The following is a 16305-nucleotide window of genomic DNA, read 5'->3' on the forward strand; positions in this document are numbered from 1 at the left end:
CTGATATCATCAAAATTTCACGGAATTTGTGCTTAAATCTTAACATTTTTATTAACCGCTCTTCAATTAGGCACTAATGTTCACATTTGATGATCGTTAATTAATTGAAAAAAAATAGTGAGGGACAAAATTAAATTTCCATGTCAAATTGGTCTTCTGCAAAATTTTTCAGCTTTTTTCATTATGATTTTAGATAACTGAATACCAATCAAGATGCGCTTTATTGATAAACATATTTTAATTTTTCAATTAAGGTTTTCATTTTCATAGGTTAAAAAATTACTCAAAAACTTATATTATCAAGAGTGCTTGTCTTTTTGCAGAAAATCGATCTTTGAAACTGTGGTTTTAAACTTTGAATCAGGCTGTTTTATATCTGACCATGTCTTGCAATCTTTTAGCTAACAAAGTGGACAGCAAATTATTTTAGTTGTGTCAGTTTTGCTGCATTTGGCAATATTTTTTGGCATGTTGAGCCGCAGAAGAAAGACAATTGTTCAGCTTTAACAAAAATAAAAAAAATGAATCCTTCAAATTCTTGCAGAATTTATTGTTTTAGTAGCGGTTTAACTTTTTATATTTCCATCCCTAAATTTATCAGATTGAATTAGATAAATTATTTGAGATTATGTTGTTAATTGATGTTGTTGTCTTGAGTGAAGTGACTGGAAACTGCCTAAAATGAACTTTATGGAAAATTAACTTCTAGATGAAGACGTATAACTTACCATTTATAATAGAAAGTTTTGGTTGAATGCTATTTTTTCGTAATGATCGGCCAAGGTACCAATCATCAAATCAACCTATTAAGCATAAAAAAGCCCACCATAGAGTTTTTAAAAGTTGGCCACCAATGATGTATGTTCTTTTTCGTAATTGTTTGTCTGTTTCAATATGAAGTTTTCTTAGAAGAGGCAGTAAATCTTTCACAAATTTCACTGAGAATGATAATAGCTATGAATCCAGGTCTTACAGGTCGGTTTTTTCTCATAATTTTTTCTGGAACCATTTCACAATGTCGTAACAATAAAGCGGCCGTTACTTTGCAAAGTTTTAAAAAAGGTTTTTCCAATTATACACATTTTTTGAAGAGCTTTTTGGGTGTCTTTCGAATGCCAAAATTTGCCGTTATCTCGAAAGAGCGCACAATGAGTAAATATTATTTGCGAGAGTTGACAAAACAAACAATATAGTCTAGATACTTACAAAGTACATGCCAGACAAGCGTTAATGATTTGAATAGTGCCAATGCGAATTCTAACCCAAATTTTGATTAACCCAGATTTTAATATAGTAATCAAAACTCAATTTGATATTTACACTAACTCTTGGGAAAAATGCGGAGGGTAAGAATAATAACAAGCAAGACGGATAAGTTGTAACACTAAAAGATCTCAGCGCCAGTTGAAAAAAGTCAGCTATTATTTTGGACCTCCTAAGAATTTCATTCAGTTGAAAGCTCGGACAACAATATTAGCTTCGCAGGTCCAATATATGTCTTAACCAAACTAAAAATGGATATATTAACCACCGAGGGTGGTATTAATTCGACGACACTCTACTCTTAAAAATTACCATATAAGGTATTTGTTACAGAAAATTTGAGTTCTTGTAAAAGAGTGAACTCAAAAAAGGTAAATAATCGAAATTTTTAATGAGATTTAGGGATAAAGGAAGGGTAATGTTTATATGTTCTAAATAAACCCATCTGAGGGAATAATTTAAAAGTGACGCTGAAATCAGCAAACGGTAATGAAGCTCAGATGGCTTGCGAACATTTTCTGGTCTTTAACTTAATTATCATCCAAACATCGAAGAGGTAGCGGCTTTTTGTCCCAGTTGTTGGACAAATTCTGGGTCTATTCCTCGCAGCTTGAATGATTGATAATGTTGTGAGGATGAAATGGTCGGAGTGAACAAGTTTCCTCAAGGATTAACTTTGGTCGCAATACATAATGTCTGCAGCTCCCTTGGGTGCTAGACCACAATGACAAGATTGCGTTGATGGCGCAGACATTGGTGAAAAATTTTACAACCCCCCTCCCCCTTAGCCCCTCCCCCGATCTTAAAAATCCCCCAGGATCCCCAGTCATATTAAGCGGTCTGGCTCGGTTCATGTTCAAAAAATATATTGGGATTTATGGAGAGAGAGGGCAGATTGACAAACTGGAGTGAAAAAAAAGGCAGGAGTTAAGTAGTAAAAGTATTCACGCTTTAATTAAGTTGCATACAATTACATTAAGTTTTCTTAAGCAGGGACTGGGTGAACACGCATGTAGTGGCGCCAATTTGGCGATCAGTGAGGCGATGAAATATTGGTGGGGGGGGGGGGGGGGGGGGTGGGTAGGTTAGTAGGTTGGGTAGCATTTGGATATTGGAATTCGGAGAGAGAAAGACGCATATTGAATTTGAACTAGAACTGGGTTAAAATTCAAGGTGGTAATGTTCTCAGAAAAATTCATTAACATATGGCGTTTTACGGGCAATGTTTATATTAACCGTAGTCTATAATTTTATTTACCAAAATCATATTTTGTTTTTTTTGCACCTACTGCACCCCAAAGAAATCTATAAATCTGCAGCAACCCTATTATTTGCATTAAAAGGAAAGCACGTTGTGTTTGCTTTTGATATAGCCAAGATATCTATCCCATTTAATATAGAAGCACAAAGATTAGAAGCCTTCTAGCCGTGATCAAGATAAACATATCTCTTATCACAGAGAAAAAAGAAAATAGGTCTCAAAACATAACAAAATTAGAGTAAGAGAGCGCTTATTACGTCTGAGTAGGGCAGTTGAGGCTGAAAACAACCTAAAAATAATTGAAAAGGGGTGATCAAACCCCGTTGTCATCATCGGAATTCCAGAGGTAATCCCCAAAATTTCCGCCTTAGTAAAATTGGCTAGAAAATTAGATACATACAATGAACGAAAATAGGAGACATCCTTTGTATCTTACTTTTCGCAAAAGGGGTTCCGCTAATTTTGCGAAATAAAAGAACATTCGGAACGAAAAGTAGGTTACAAGTCTTGTAGCACGTTTCCGCTCAATTTAGGTATTTATTATTCGCACGCATTTTGAGCATGCAATAAGCATTTTAATAAAGATTTAATTGAAACTTTCAAAGCTGTAAATTCCTTTAAATACATGCAACCACAAAAACGATTTTCTAAAAAGTAGTAATAAATAGTACCAACAACTAGTAATAAAGTACTATAAGTAGTAATAAAGTAGTAATAAAGTACTGCTAGTAGCAATAATTTAGGCTTAATTAAATAAGTAGTTAATCAGTTAGGTTTAATTGGGGATTATATTGCGAAATCCAGCTACATTGCGTGCGAAAAATCGACACATAAATGGAGCAGATGCGTGATACAAGCCCTGCAAAAAATAGGTTATAAAGTTTGTACTTGTATTTCTGCGTCGTCCTCTGCGTCGTAATGATTCCAGAACAGATGAAAATTTAATGACATCAGCACGATACTTAATACTGAAGAGACCGTGAAGGAACAAAAACTATGAATCAAGTTATAGGAACAATCAAAACTACTGAATATATTCTAGAAACGTCGAAAATGGGGTGGCGTGATGGCCGAGAGGTAAAGTGTGTGATTAACATGGCAAGAATTGAGAGTTCAATCCCCTGCCTCCGTGAAGCTGTCTGTGTAAGGATGAGCTCTTACTTAACCATAGCTTCAAGTTGACCATAGCCTGACCAATGTTGGCTGCAATGATGGTACCACGTAAAAGTTTCAGACGGTTAAAAAATTGGTCATAGTCATTAAAAAAAGAGCAATGCTGCTCAAAGAAAGAATAGTCTGAAATGTGGGGAATAATAAGAAAAAAGGGCAGCTGAGAGACGAATAGTCTGAAATGTGGGGAATAATAAGAAAGGGCAACAGGCTATTGTAGGCCTAATGCTGTTTCGCTGCGATTATGCAGGAGCCAAAAGTATTATTACAATGAAGGAACTGAATCCAATCAAATTACCAGCCAGTACAGACCTCTAAAAATCATCCGTGTTTGAGCTTTTTTGCCCACGGATTTCAATTACAAAATAGTTGATTTTACTTGAAAACCTTTTCGATTGAGGATAATAATCTCGCAAGATTATGCATACTCTTCCAAGATTAACAATATTTTGCAAGGTTTTCTTGCAACATTAACATCATTTTGCAAGATCTTGCAAGATTAATTTATTTCAAGATTGAAAAATTGTGTATACTATATTCTGGTGTCTACTAAACTATTTACAATTGATGTATGCAGTATAAAAACCAATTTTTGAATCATTTTTCTGGAAACAAGCGTTTTGAATAAGTTATCACCGGTAAAGTGCAAAAGAATTTTTCTCTCTTATTACTACTAATAGTACCACTACTCTTACTGCTAGACTCTTGAGTTTCTTATAGGAGATAGGGTAAGAAATGTTTGAGTATGGCTGCTTTAAAGCGTCTTCCTGGCACTACCAACTAATGATTCAGTAGGGCAGGTTCTTCGGTTTTAATCTTACAAGATCTTGCAAGAGGATGCTAATATTGATATAATCTTACAAGATCTTGTAAGACTAACAACCTCTTGCAATATTTTGCAAGATTAACATACCGTCTTGACAAGGGTAGCGCTGCAAAACTCTGCAAAACTCTTGCAACGTCATGTGCAAATTGACGTCTTATAATTAAGATTCTTTCTTTCAATTTTACTGCGAAAGATTATTTTGACTACACCTATGATTTCTGCATTAATCTTCACACATCTTCAATTTGAGGACCATTTCAAATTTTGATTAATTTCATCTTATTTTAGTGTAGTTGACGTAGAAAGAAGAACGGGGGAAATGTGGATTTGGAATATTTTAGAATGTTTATTTCTCAATTTTCCAATGAACAACGCGAAATATTGATGCTAAAATATTTTTCCTGAAACAGACGATTTTTTAGAAACTCATATATGTTTTTTTTTACATGACAATCGTTATCCTCACATAACGGCTATATTTGATAAGTGAAGATTATCTTAGTCATTTTTAAGAGGCATACATTATAATAGTCCTCAACAAAAATTCAAAAAATCTTTCGCAAGAATCGTGCTAGATCTTTCAAAATAACACCCATTGATAAATCTTGTCTTGAACTGTCTTGAATAGGTAAATATTATAATCAAAGTGGGAGTTGATTTGGGGAAAACCTGTCGGAATTTGTTATGGGAAGTCAAATGACTGATGAAATTTAATCACGGGAAAATGTAGATGAAATGTAAAATGATAGACATAGAAAATAAAAGTTATCCACGTTAGATGTGAATTCTTAAAATTGGGCGGATTTTAGCCCCAGGAATAAACAAAATAAATAAAGCTTGAAGCTCAAAATTTTTCTTCACTTGACATAGTTACAAGTTGAAACTAAGAGTAATTTGAGTTGGATCAGGGAAAATGAGTTGGGGTATATTTCAGCTCTTTAGAAAATTTCGAAGTAACTAAATTCAGACATGACGAGAAATGAAAACGGATTGTTTTCCTACGATATGCTTTTTCAATTTGAATCAATTTTTCTGATGAAATTAAATTTGAAGTGGTCAACAATTTGTTCTCAAAGTCACCGTCAATTAACTGCACTTGCTCTATGGAAAGTTTTCGGTTAAAATTTTTTGAAGGTTTCAAATTGTTTGCAAATCTGCTTTTATTCTGAGAACTAAAACTGCAATTTAAACTATTAAGAAAAACGACTATTAAAGTCGCTGGCCAAACCAGTGCTCTTATAAGCAGTTACATTGAAGCAATTCAAAACCGCAAGATAAAATAGATTTTAAAAAAGAAATAAGCCCGACGAAAGGCATATAAAAACTTTGTTCGAAAATTGGGTAAAATTTTTTAATGGCCACTGTGAAAAGTAGTAGACCATAAGTCACTAATCCATATCTGAGGTCTCATTAGAAATATTATTCCAAATTGTTTTTAGGTAGTTCAGTGTAAAATTGACAAAAAAGTTGGCCTCGCCCGTTGTTCCTACAAAATTGCGCTACGATTTACTAGACATATATAATTATCAAATATATATATATATATATATATATATATATATATATATTTGTATATATATATATATATATATATATATATATATATATATATATATATATATATATATATATACTCAATGATCAAACAGTATAAATTGCGGTTTTTTAGAGTTAGATGCACAATAGTTGATAGAATTCGTAATTTGAACCTTATTCAGAGGTCGTAAAAATAGGGCAGGTTGAACAAATTTTAACTGAACCGAATTTTAATTCCGTTTTTTCAGAAGAATATCACTAGCGAAATAAGAGCTTTCAAAAAGACACAGATTGACTTGAAGTTTTCACAACTGAAACAGGAAACGATTGTGACGTAATTGACTCTAATTGAAAAATCTGTGAAAGGTCGAAAGCTTAACTTTCTTTCAACAAAATTACGGCTTTAGACAAAGTTATAAACCAAGTAATTGGTAAAAAAAAAAATAAAACATTATATAAACTATACTTTAGCTATTGTAAAGTCAAGCATTCATAAAACAAAACAAAAACTACTTTGTTGTGATTTTAAAATTTCTCTAATTAAGAGAAACGATAGGCGCCCTTTGGGCTAACCTGGTTAATTATGTCTGCGGGTAGAAAAGGTTAAAAAAACATAAACACTAGAGGATCTTTTAACAGAGGACAGATTTAAACTTCCTTAACACCACATAACAGATTACATGCACAAATACAAAAACTATTTTTAAAAGATAAATTTAAAAATAATTTGATGAAATTTTTGGTAATTTATAAACGATTTTTGACGAAATTAGGAATACAAAACGCGCGAACTACTAACCATTGAGACTTTTTCTTTCCATATCTACTGCGCGCGTTTAGTTTTGGCTCATTAAATACTGTCAAGTTTTTTAGATTGATTAATTGCTGATAAGTCAAATAAACTGTAGTTGAAAAAATGAATTGCAAAAGTAAACAGAACGCATTAATTAGTTCCCCCACACAGAGCTGTCAGTGATAAATGCGTATTTTTTAAACAAAGTGATCACAAGGGAGAAATTCGTTATAAGTTATAAGTTATTATAACCGATAAATGCAAAAAGTGAACACTTGAGCAATGTGCTTACGCACATCAAAACGGAAATTTTCCAAACATGATTAATTATAGGAATAGCGGGCGAAAAAATGCCGATAAATTTAACATACCTTGATTTCTCCGGAATGCGAAAAACTTCAATTCAAAACTTGAACATACCCAGGCTGTTATGGTTTAGAATAATAAAATGAAATTGAAGGTAAAATGCCACAGGAACCTTATAAAATAGTGGAACAAAATTTGGACGAGAAATGGATGAAAGAAAGCAATAAAACTATTTGAAACTACAAGATTTCTCTGGCGACTAAACCGGGGTGTGCCCTTTTTTGAAATGAGAACTGTTGGCATGAATGTAATAAATATACTCCTAATCAAAAACGTTGAAGCAGATCAGTTTTGGGATTGTCAATTTGTTGCGGGTCATGGGAAATAGAATCAAACGGTTGATTAAACTTTTTGGGGCAAAATTTCATATTGTTAACTAGCTAAAATCTTGAAACGTACTAATAATAGCGTTGCCTTATACCCATATTAGCTCTCAGCCAAGAGAGAATTCCAAAGAAAAACAAAAGTTCAAATAAAATTTCTTACTAAGGCAGCGGTTTAGTCTCCCGGGTCACCCATTATACAAAATTCTAAGAAATCATACTTAGCCACATATTATCATTGCAAGTATTCGTACCACTCAGAGAACCTAATAGTCATACAATTTTTGTTCAATTTTGTTAAAACTGAAAACAACTGTAAACGAGGCTCAAAATAGACAAGAAGTACAACAGATTTAAAACTTTTGTTTGTGCCTGCTTTCAAATAAAAAAAAAGATTTTAAAAAAACACGCCCTGAGGTTTTCAGACGGTATTCACACCTTCTCTAGCCAAGGAAATGTTTTTAAATGTTTTTTTTCTTGAGAAGAATAGTGAGCACGAATTTAATATTTTAACTTAGACGCAATACTGGGCGCGTCTAAATGGATTCCTCATCAATACTGATTCATGTAGAGATTCATGCCATTTTACTTGCCAGACCTGCTTCATCCTGACTTTACGATTGTCAGACTTGCATTAATTCTGATTTTTACTCGCCAGTGTGGGGCCAATTCTAATTTATCAAGGGTCAGACATGCAACAAATTCTCTATTTTCACTTGTCAGAATGCAGCCAATTCTTTTTTTTATACCAAACTGGCAGCAATGCTTATTTTTTTTACTAAAAAGGCAGGCCACAAATACGTTTAAAAAAGTCGGAAAAACAGTAGAACTAATTGAGGGCAACATTGGCTCAAGGTCATGAGGCATTAGCATAATTCGGGAAATTTTTTCTGTTGCTGCTGATTTCGGGACCCATAAGTTTTTGAACCAAAAAATGATCGATTGGCACAACTTGATTTTGGATTACAGGGCCCCAGGCCAGCCAGGGGAATCTGTTTTTGATCCCCACTTCAACGTTTTCCTGACAATTAGGTTAGTTTAACACTTGGTTCTACTAACGATTACAAAAATTTGCTATTTTTTTCTAATTTGTGGCTAGCTCGGCTAAAAACTGCTAGAATTAGCTGAAAACTGGCTCAATACCTCCCTCGTACCATTAGGGTGCCAATTTTCTGTTTCTCATAGCGCTGGATTGTTTTACAAGTACACAGGAAAAGTGGCAAAAATTAATTAAAAGAAATCGTCGCACGTTGCGAACTTAGTTTCAAATTCAAAATTTCCACACTAATTATTTTGAAAACTTGGTTTTGACTTGGAAAACAACCTGTTAAGTGTTATTCGTGTCTGTGATGACTAATACAATGACGATATTGTAATGATTTGTACTGAATTTTAGAAAAACTTGCATTTATACGTACTGAATCGTACTTGAAGTTCTGTTTGGGTAGTAGGCTTGTTTGAGGTAACTTTGTCGTAAGTTGAGATGTTTTGCTCCAAACAAACTTCTCAAAGCTAAATGTTTCCTTAATTGCCAAGTCACCAGCACTTCTGTTATGTTACTCATAAGACTTTCATAATTTTTTTCAGGAAAACTGAAAAAAGATGAGAATGTTTCTCAAAAGTATACAAAAGTACGTTCGCAACCTCTGAAAAAGGGAAAAATAAATGTCGAGCATAAAAAACAGCAATTTAAACTGGACGGAAATTTGTTGGTTGGATGAACCCACAGAAGGAGTTAAGAAATTCAGGAGATAGCAAAACTTTATGAAAACTCAATTCTCGCTTTTTTTCAACTTGGGAATGTCTGCGGAAAATTATATTGTATGTTTAAACATAAATTTAACTTTAAATCTTAAAAAGAAATATCAGATCTTTAGATAAATGGTACACTATCATTGATACGCGTTCAAAAGGATTAGCAATTTTTCATACTGCAACTTAGCTATATTGAAAAATAATTGTTAAGCTATATATGCTTTTTCTACGCATACGATGATTACCAAGTTTTTTACAATTGGCGTAATAAAATTTATCTTTCGTAGAAGTGACAAAACAAATGATAAAGAGAATCTTGTACATGCGTTTTTCATGTTTTCCAAATTTTATATTATGGCAAAGTTGAAAAACATTTTAAGAGCAATGAGAGGACCAGATTTTATAATTATATAGATAATACTTTAATTTAGGACTTTTAATCTCTGCATAAATGATTTTCCTTGCAAAATTAATTTTTGTTTCAATTTGTTTTCGGAAAAAATGACAGAAAATCAAAACTGTTTTTCCTTCTTAATTCGAATTTTTGACAGTCTTGGTCACTGATCTGATGCATTAATTAGGACTACATATCAGGCATTTCAAGATATAATTTTACAACAAAGTATTTTTTTTTCTCGTGACTTCAAAAATATAAAGCAACGCTTATCCTTTTCTGCTCTATAGAGCAGCCCTCATAGTTGTTCCGAAACACTTTTGTGGGGAGAAACTATATGCTCAACTGATGTTTTTGTGCAGTGAATTTTCGCTGATCGATATATTCATCGTCCGTGACTGTCAGTAGTATCACTAGAAAGCTTGCCAAGCGTAGATATTGACTTTTTTTCGAATTTTGTTTTTTCCGAGAAGTTACGGACGTTTACAGTTTTGCGAACCTTAGCCTAACTTATGTTGTTTTGTTCACATTTTTCGTAATATTTGCTGGAAGTGTGATTTGCGATCATTTTTTGAAAAAATTTGATAAAATTGTTAAAAATAGTCTTATTGGTTTTACGTTTAAAGATCGCAGAGAGTTGGCGTATTGTTTGAACCAACTTGTTTGACAAAACTTTCAGCTAAATTTTTGAAAACCAGATTTAAAAAGAAAAATGCGTATTTGGCCCAGTTTTTAATTTGACCTTTGGTGCATACATAAAAATTGCTGATGCAATCTTCCATTACTTAAGTTTGGGCTAATTTTACCTCTGGTTCCTCACAAGAATTTCTGGAAATAACATTTCTGGAAGTAACGTTTCTGGAAATAATTTTGATATAGTAGAATTTTTGTTGGGCAAAAAACTATAAGAAAATATTTTGGAATAATTGTTTATTAACAGACTCGCAGCCATAGTATTGTCAGTTTTGGTCTCATAGTTGAGTTATGAAGTTGGATTAAAAGGATTCGGTTTGTTTTTTGGGTCTGTCTTTTATGAAAAATCTTTTTTTGCAATTTTTGAACCCCTCAATAGAAAGTCTTTTCTCATTCACAGGTGCAAATAATAGGAAGTCTCGTTACATTTCGACAAGGTCTAATGAAACAATTTTGGTTTCCGTGAGTAAAGCCCATGTTAATTGCGGCTTCGATAAATTGTTTCCGTAAATTTTGAAAGAATTCTTCAGATTTTCAAGCCTCTGATGTTCTTATTGTAGTCTTAAGACTGCGTCTACTTCATAAAATTTTTAAATGAATATCTGGGGAGCTGTTAAAAAAATTATGTGACCCTTTTTGCTTATACATAGCTTTGTTTTCTGGTAAAATAACTCGATAAGTATCCAAAACTCATCGTTTACCTTGATGTAATGACTTTTTGGTCAAAGCAGCCATTTCGTTTCATTTGTTATTTATTGGTTCAAAGTAGAGGCAACGAGAGCTTGAATAGCTTTGTTATAGATGTGGAATTTTTTAGTTCAAAAATTACGCTGATTGTAATGCGTAGTGGTACATTCTTTTGGAAACAATTTTCCCATTTTTATGTTAGTTAAAGAACGGAAATATTTCAAATTAAACCTCAATTATTGACAAGTCAAACATACGTGCTCAAAGAGGCCAAAGATTATTCTTTAAAGTTCGGAGAAACTATAAGGTTTCTGGCTTCAACAAAAATTGCACAAAAATGTTCCTGACGTTTTGAGTTGCCTGTATTCAGTTTTAATATGCAGTCTTTCGACTTAGTTGTGCTAATAATATGATCCATTCGCTTCCCAAACAGAAATTAATTGAAATATCTGCCATTTTAATTGGAAGTTTACCGTTTTTTGTCTTAAAGTTTTTAAAAAATGTATTAAAAGACAATTATTTAGACTTTCCACTTTTCATTTTACTCCATTTAGCGTAATTTTATTGAAGAAAAAGAACGCATTCTTTTGCAAGTGAAATGTAATGTAGTTTTATATGCTGTTTTTATTCGCATAATAGTTTTCTGGCGTTCATACTACTAGTTTCAATTTGAAAATGTACCACAACGCATTTGTTGACGTTTTCCAATTTTGGAAGTGCTTTGAATGATATTTGGGATCGTTACATCAATTTCATATTATTGGCACGTCTCTTGTCACAATTGTGGAATTCAAATAACGTGCTATTGAATATACTATACTCACTATTTTTAGTAAATAGATTTTATCGTATAGGCGTTGACACCGTTTACTCGCATACTTGAAATAACTTTTGGACTTATGCTTTTTTTCTTTTTGTATTTGTATGACAATTTGGATAGAATTTTATTCACTTTTGTTTGATGATATAAAAGAAGTATTGAAGGATTTTTTTGATAGGTAATTGTGTCCCGACTTTAAATTTAAAAACTTTCAAAAAGTGTTAACGTATTTTCTATCTTTGCCCTTTTTGTTTTCTGTCTACTTGTCAGGTGTTCTCAATAAAAAGAGGTCTCATATTTTTCTGGTGAACTTCACTACTTTTGGTTGAGTTTGGTTTTTAAGATGTTATTTTAACTTTATCATTGTTTTTTCAAAAAGAAATGGATAGACATTAAGCTTTGGTCGTAATTACTGCTGGTTGTTTCTATCTGAATTTGCTATTGGTCTTCTCCCTTACGCTCCCTAATGGCAGTTGTTATCGGCCATCTAATGTTTTATTGTTTCATTTTCTTGGTGGTTAGAGCGAAAGCGATTTTTTGAATGGATGAACCAATCATTTTCGAACAATAATTGATTTTTGAAAGTTTTATATCTGTTCCTCAAGTAATGGACATTTAGGTCAAATGCGTGGTTGAGCGGGCTGTAAGTCAAATGCGTGGTTTTTAAAACAAATTTTTCATGAGGAACAAATGGGTTCCTTAATTTTTCTGTTATGAGTTTTAAATAATGACCAATAACCGTTTTGGCAAGTATTAGTGTGACTAGTGCAGCAGGCTCAATTCTTTTTTCAAAAATTAAATCAAATTAAATCAAGTGCATCAGAATTTCTGCTCTTAGGCGAATGAAGTAATTCCCAATATTTTTTTTTGCGGGAGACGTTGTTTTTTTTTAAAATTTTTCGTTTGAAAGATTAAAAATTGATACCAACTGTTGCAACTGTTGGAAAAATTGTGTGAGAATTTGAGGGGAATTCAAATCCGCCCTTAGCACTTTGTTTTTCCTGAAAAACTCAAGTTTTTTATATTAGTTTTTTTACTTTCTTGTTTTACCTTCTGTAAAAATGGATTTCATTTGTATCTATTATTGTGCGTAAGTGCGTCGCGCAAATTATTTTCTTATAAAAAGCGAGGACTAGAGATAGCTTTTGATATTCTTTGCCATGTCAATCATGATGTCACAATTATTGAAATTATTCCACGGGACGCAATGATTATGATAGAATTGTTCAGAAAAATTACAATAAGTTTCAGCCGATTGTTTCATTATTTATTATTGGAAATAGCGGTTCTAATTATGGGTTAATGTACTGGGTCAAATACGGGGTTAATGTTTTGAAATAGCGGTTATATGATTCGAAGAAGCGGAATACGATACGGTTTAGTTCAAAACCGAGAAAACAGCGTAGTTGGAAAAACCGAGAAATTTGTTCTGCCATATCGTGTTTTGAATGATCCACAATGACTCCCCCCTCCCCCCCCCCCTAGACGATGTTAGGTTGAATCATCACCCCTTCGTTCCTAAGATTGATGAAACTAAGCTGTCTTATTTAAAACTAATGCGATGCCCATTTATGTGGGTCAAAGCAACTTTTTGGCTGCGATCAGAATTATCCGCAATCCAAGGACATAGAATTAAAATGAAATTCACTAAAAAATTGAACCAAATATAAACAAAATTGTGACGAAAACGACGCGAAACTAGACAAAATTAATTAAATCTGAACTACAATAAAGTCAAACAGAATAAAATGTTGACAAACTTGGCCAGAGCAAACTGTCGGACAGAAGCTGTGCGCACTGTTTGAAACCAGAATGCTACACTTTCACCAAACCACTTTCTAGTGTGAAATTAGCAACTTTGGCGTGAAGTTATAATTTGATCAGAGCTTTATCACGCTTAATAAAATGTGTTTTCAACACTATAAGCTCAGCTTGAGTTCGCTGTGACAGATAAAGTTAAGAAAATATCCAAATATTACACAAAACCTCAATTTATCAGCAGTCAAAGGATAAAAATATTTTTGAATTATTGAAACTGAACTTTATTAGAAAGTTACGTCATTTGTGATATAAAATAGAAAATATTGAAATGAACTTGGGAGAATTGCGATTATATACTATTCGATAACTTTTTGGTAACTATACACTATTTGATAACGAGTAATAAAAGAAACGTTTTTAGTATGTTTTACAAAATTTTATTTAAAAAGGCTCTAAAACATTGACATCCCATAGTTTTAGTAAATATATCTCAATTTTCGTCCCTATTAATTGAAACATATGATAGACAAAGGAAAATAAATGACGGCATTTTTTAAATAAGTGTCTAACAAAATTGACAACAAAAAACAATCAAAAAGAAGGTTTTAATTGATGTCTGGAAGTCAATTGATGTTGTGACGATGTCTGGACTTTTAAAAAATGGTTCTCAAGATGGCTTGAAAGACAGCGTAGTTTTTAATTTAAAAATAGGCTTTCATGAGGAGCTATGAAAGACATTACTTCAGGAAATCGACATTTTTGAGTAATTTTTAGACTTTATCAATTATGTAAGGGACGCGCCAAAATTGACAATTTATACAGTTCTGTCTCAAATCAGAGTATTTTATAAAAGCTAGGGTGATTAACTCACCTGAAATCAATGGATCAATCGATCTCTTCCACTAAAAATTCTTAATTTGATAATCCGAATTGAGCGTCCAATCTCAATGAGCGCCGGTTTAGAGGAATTGAAAGGCTGGAAACGGTTTGTGATCAAAACCTAAACGGTTTTTTTCACAGTTAAGACTACGTTTATTTTTGTATTTCTTTTTATTTTAATTTATTTTTGTATTTTTTTTCCATTTTTCCTCGCAAAGGAAGTAACAAAATAGCAGTTATGTTAGTCGTTTCCCCTTAACATCGTGACAATGATTGAAACGCAGCTGGACATTTAAATATATTGACCAAGTATCCTCCCACGTTTTGCATAGTAGCAAGATGAAAGATTGCTTTGCAAGATTTTGAAAGATGAATGGTTATTTTGCAATCTTTTGTAAGTTCTCGGAAAAAAGTCTTGCAAGACTATGCATCACCGTATGAAATCTTCAGTCTTGGCAAACGCAGACCTAGTAAATCTTGAATGGCGTCCTAACTAAGACTTGCCAAGTTTTCGGTGTTAAATTTTTTTGGAGTCAATAACTGGAGAGGTAGGAAGGAAAATTTGTGCTCTCAGATATAAGCAAAATCTGCAAAAAAGCACCTTTTGGTGCTTTTTGAAAAAAAACCAACGCAAAACTCAGCTTTTTGGATATCTTCAACTTTAATTAATGTGACAATTATCTAGTAAAAAAAAAGATGCCAAAAGACACTGAAAGTGAATTATCATGCCAAACGTAAACATTGAAACTTTTTTTTCCGTTTAATCCATGAGATTTGATCAAAATTTTCCAAATAAAAGCTTTAAGTCAAAAACAAAAAAGGTAGTTATATCGATATATTTTTTGTTTGCTTTGCAGCAAACGACATATTTCTCAAATTGTTCTCTTCGTGACTTTTCCTGTCTCAAAACTATCTCATTTTTTGCCAAGAATATCTGTTAGATGCTATTTGAGACTTTACAATATTTGCATTTTCAATTTAACTGAAATCTTGTTTTTGGACGAGCGACATTCAGAATTTACATGCTTTACATTTTAATGTCCAGGGAGTTCGGGTATTTACATGTTTTTTCTCCCGACATATTTTTTTTGCAGAACACAATAAAATGACAATTGAAGTGGTCGAATAAACAAAAGGTGAACGCAAAATTGCCTTTTTATGGGACTATGAACAACCAAATTACTGTGAAACTGGATGTTTTAAAATACACAGTTTTTGCCTTTAATTTAATGTTCAAAAATGAGCACCAACTAAATTTTCCATTAACTGAAAAAGTTTTTGACAAAAGAAAGTTTTCAATCATTGGGTTTTTTTTTGAAAAAAAAAATGAGAACACGCGAAATTTACCAGATTGAACGAAATCTATCCATTGCACCCACTTGACCAGTTTGGAGAGTTTCAAGAATCAAAAAAAACCGTGCACACTTTTTTATGTAGACCTTTATCATTTAGAAAGTAAAAAGTCACAGGGCAATGGGAGAATCCGAACGAAACGGCATGTTTTCGAGCTAGCATATTTGACATACTTTACTGCATCATTTTTAATTTGAATTAGAATGGCTTAGATTGAAACAGTTCCTCGGAATGCGCGCGTGATTCGGTTAATTAAGTGAGCATATTTTTTAAAAAGCGAATTATAGAGATGACGGTAGTTTTTGAGAGCTACTTATGACGATCTCGCGAATAAAAGTGCGATGTCGACAAAAGCTTTAAAAACGCCGGCTCTCGAGTTTTGTTTTGGCTAAGATGACAAGAAAAGTGATAAGATTTTTCTTTAT

At 32.7% G+C, this 16305-nt stretch overlaps 1 protein-coding gene across 3 annotated transcripts in view; it reads right to left on the minus strand.

Annotated features, from left to right (window-relative positions):
- The window catches only part of LOC142340220 (neuronal acetylcholine receptor subunit beta-3-like), a 39743-nt gene extending 26178 nt beyond the window's left edge, over window positions 1-13565 (minus strand). For 2 of the 3 annotated variants that reach the window (XM_075390741.1, XM_075390740.1), the window contains exon 1: window positions 6856-7613. The gene's annotated coding sequence lies outside the window, so the exon portion shown is untranslated. Of the gene's footprint in view, window positions 1-6855; window positions 7614-13548 lie in introns of those variants that run through there. The other variant, XM_075390739.1, reaches the window with a different exon arrangement.
- Window positions 13566-16305: the final 2740 nt, after the last annotated feature.

Source organism: Convolutriloba macropyga, chromosome 5, assembly GCF_964194025.1.
Source record: "Convolutriloba macropyga chromosome 5, txConMacr16.3, whole genome shotgun sequence".
Taxonomy (NCBI): Eukaryota; Metazoa; Xenacoelomorpha; order Acoela; family Convolutidae; genus Convolutriloba; species Convolutriloba macropyga.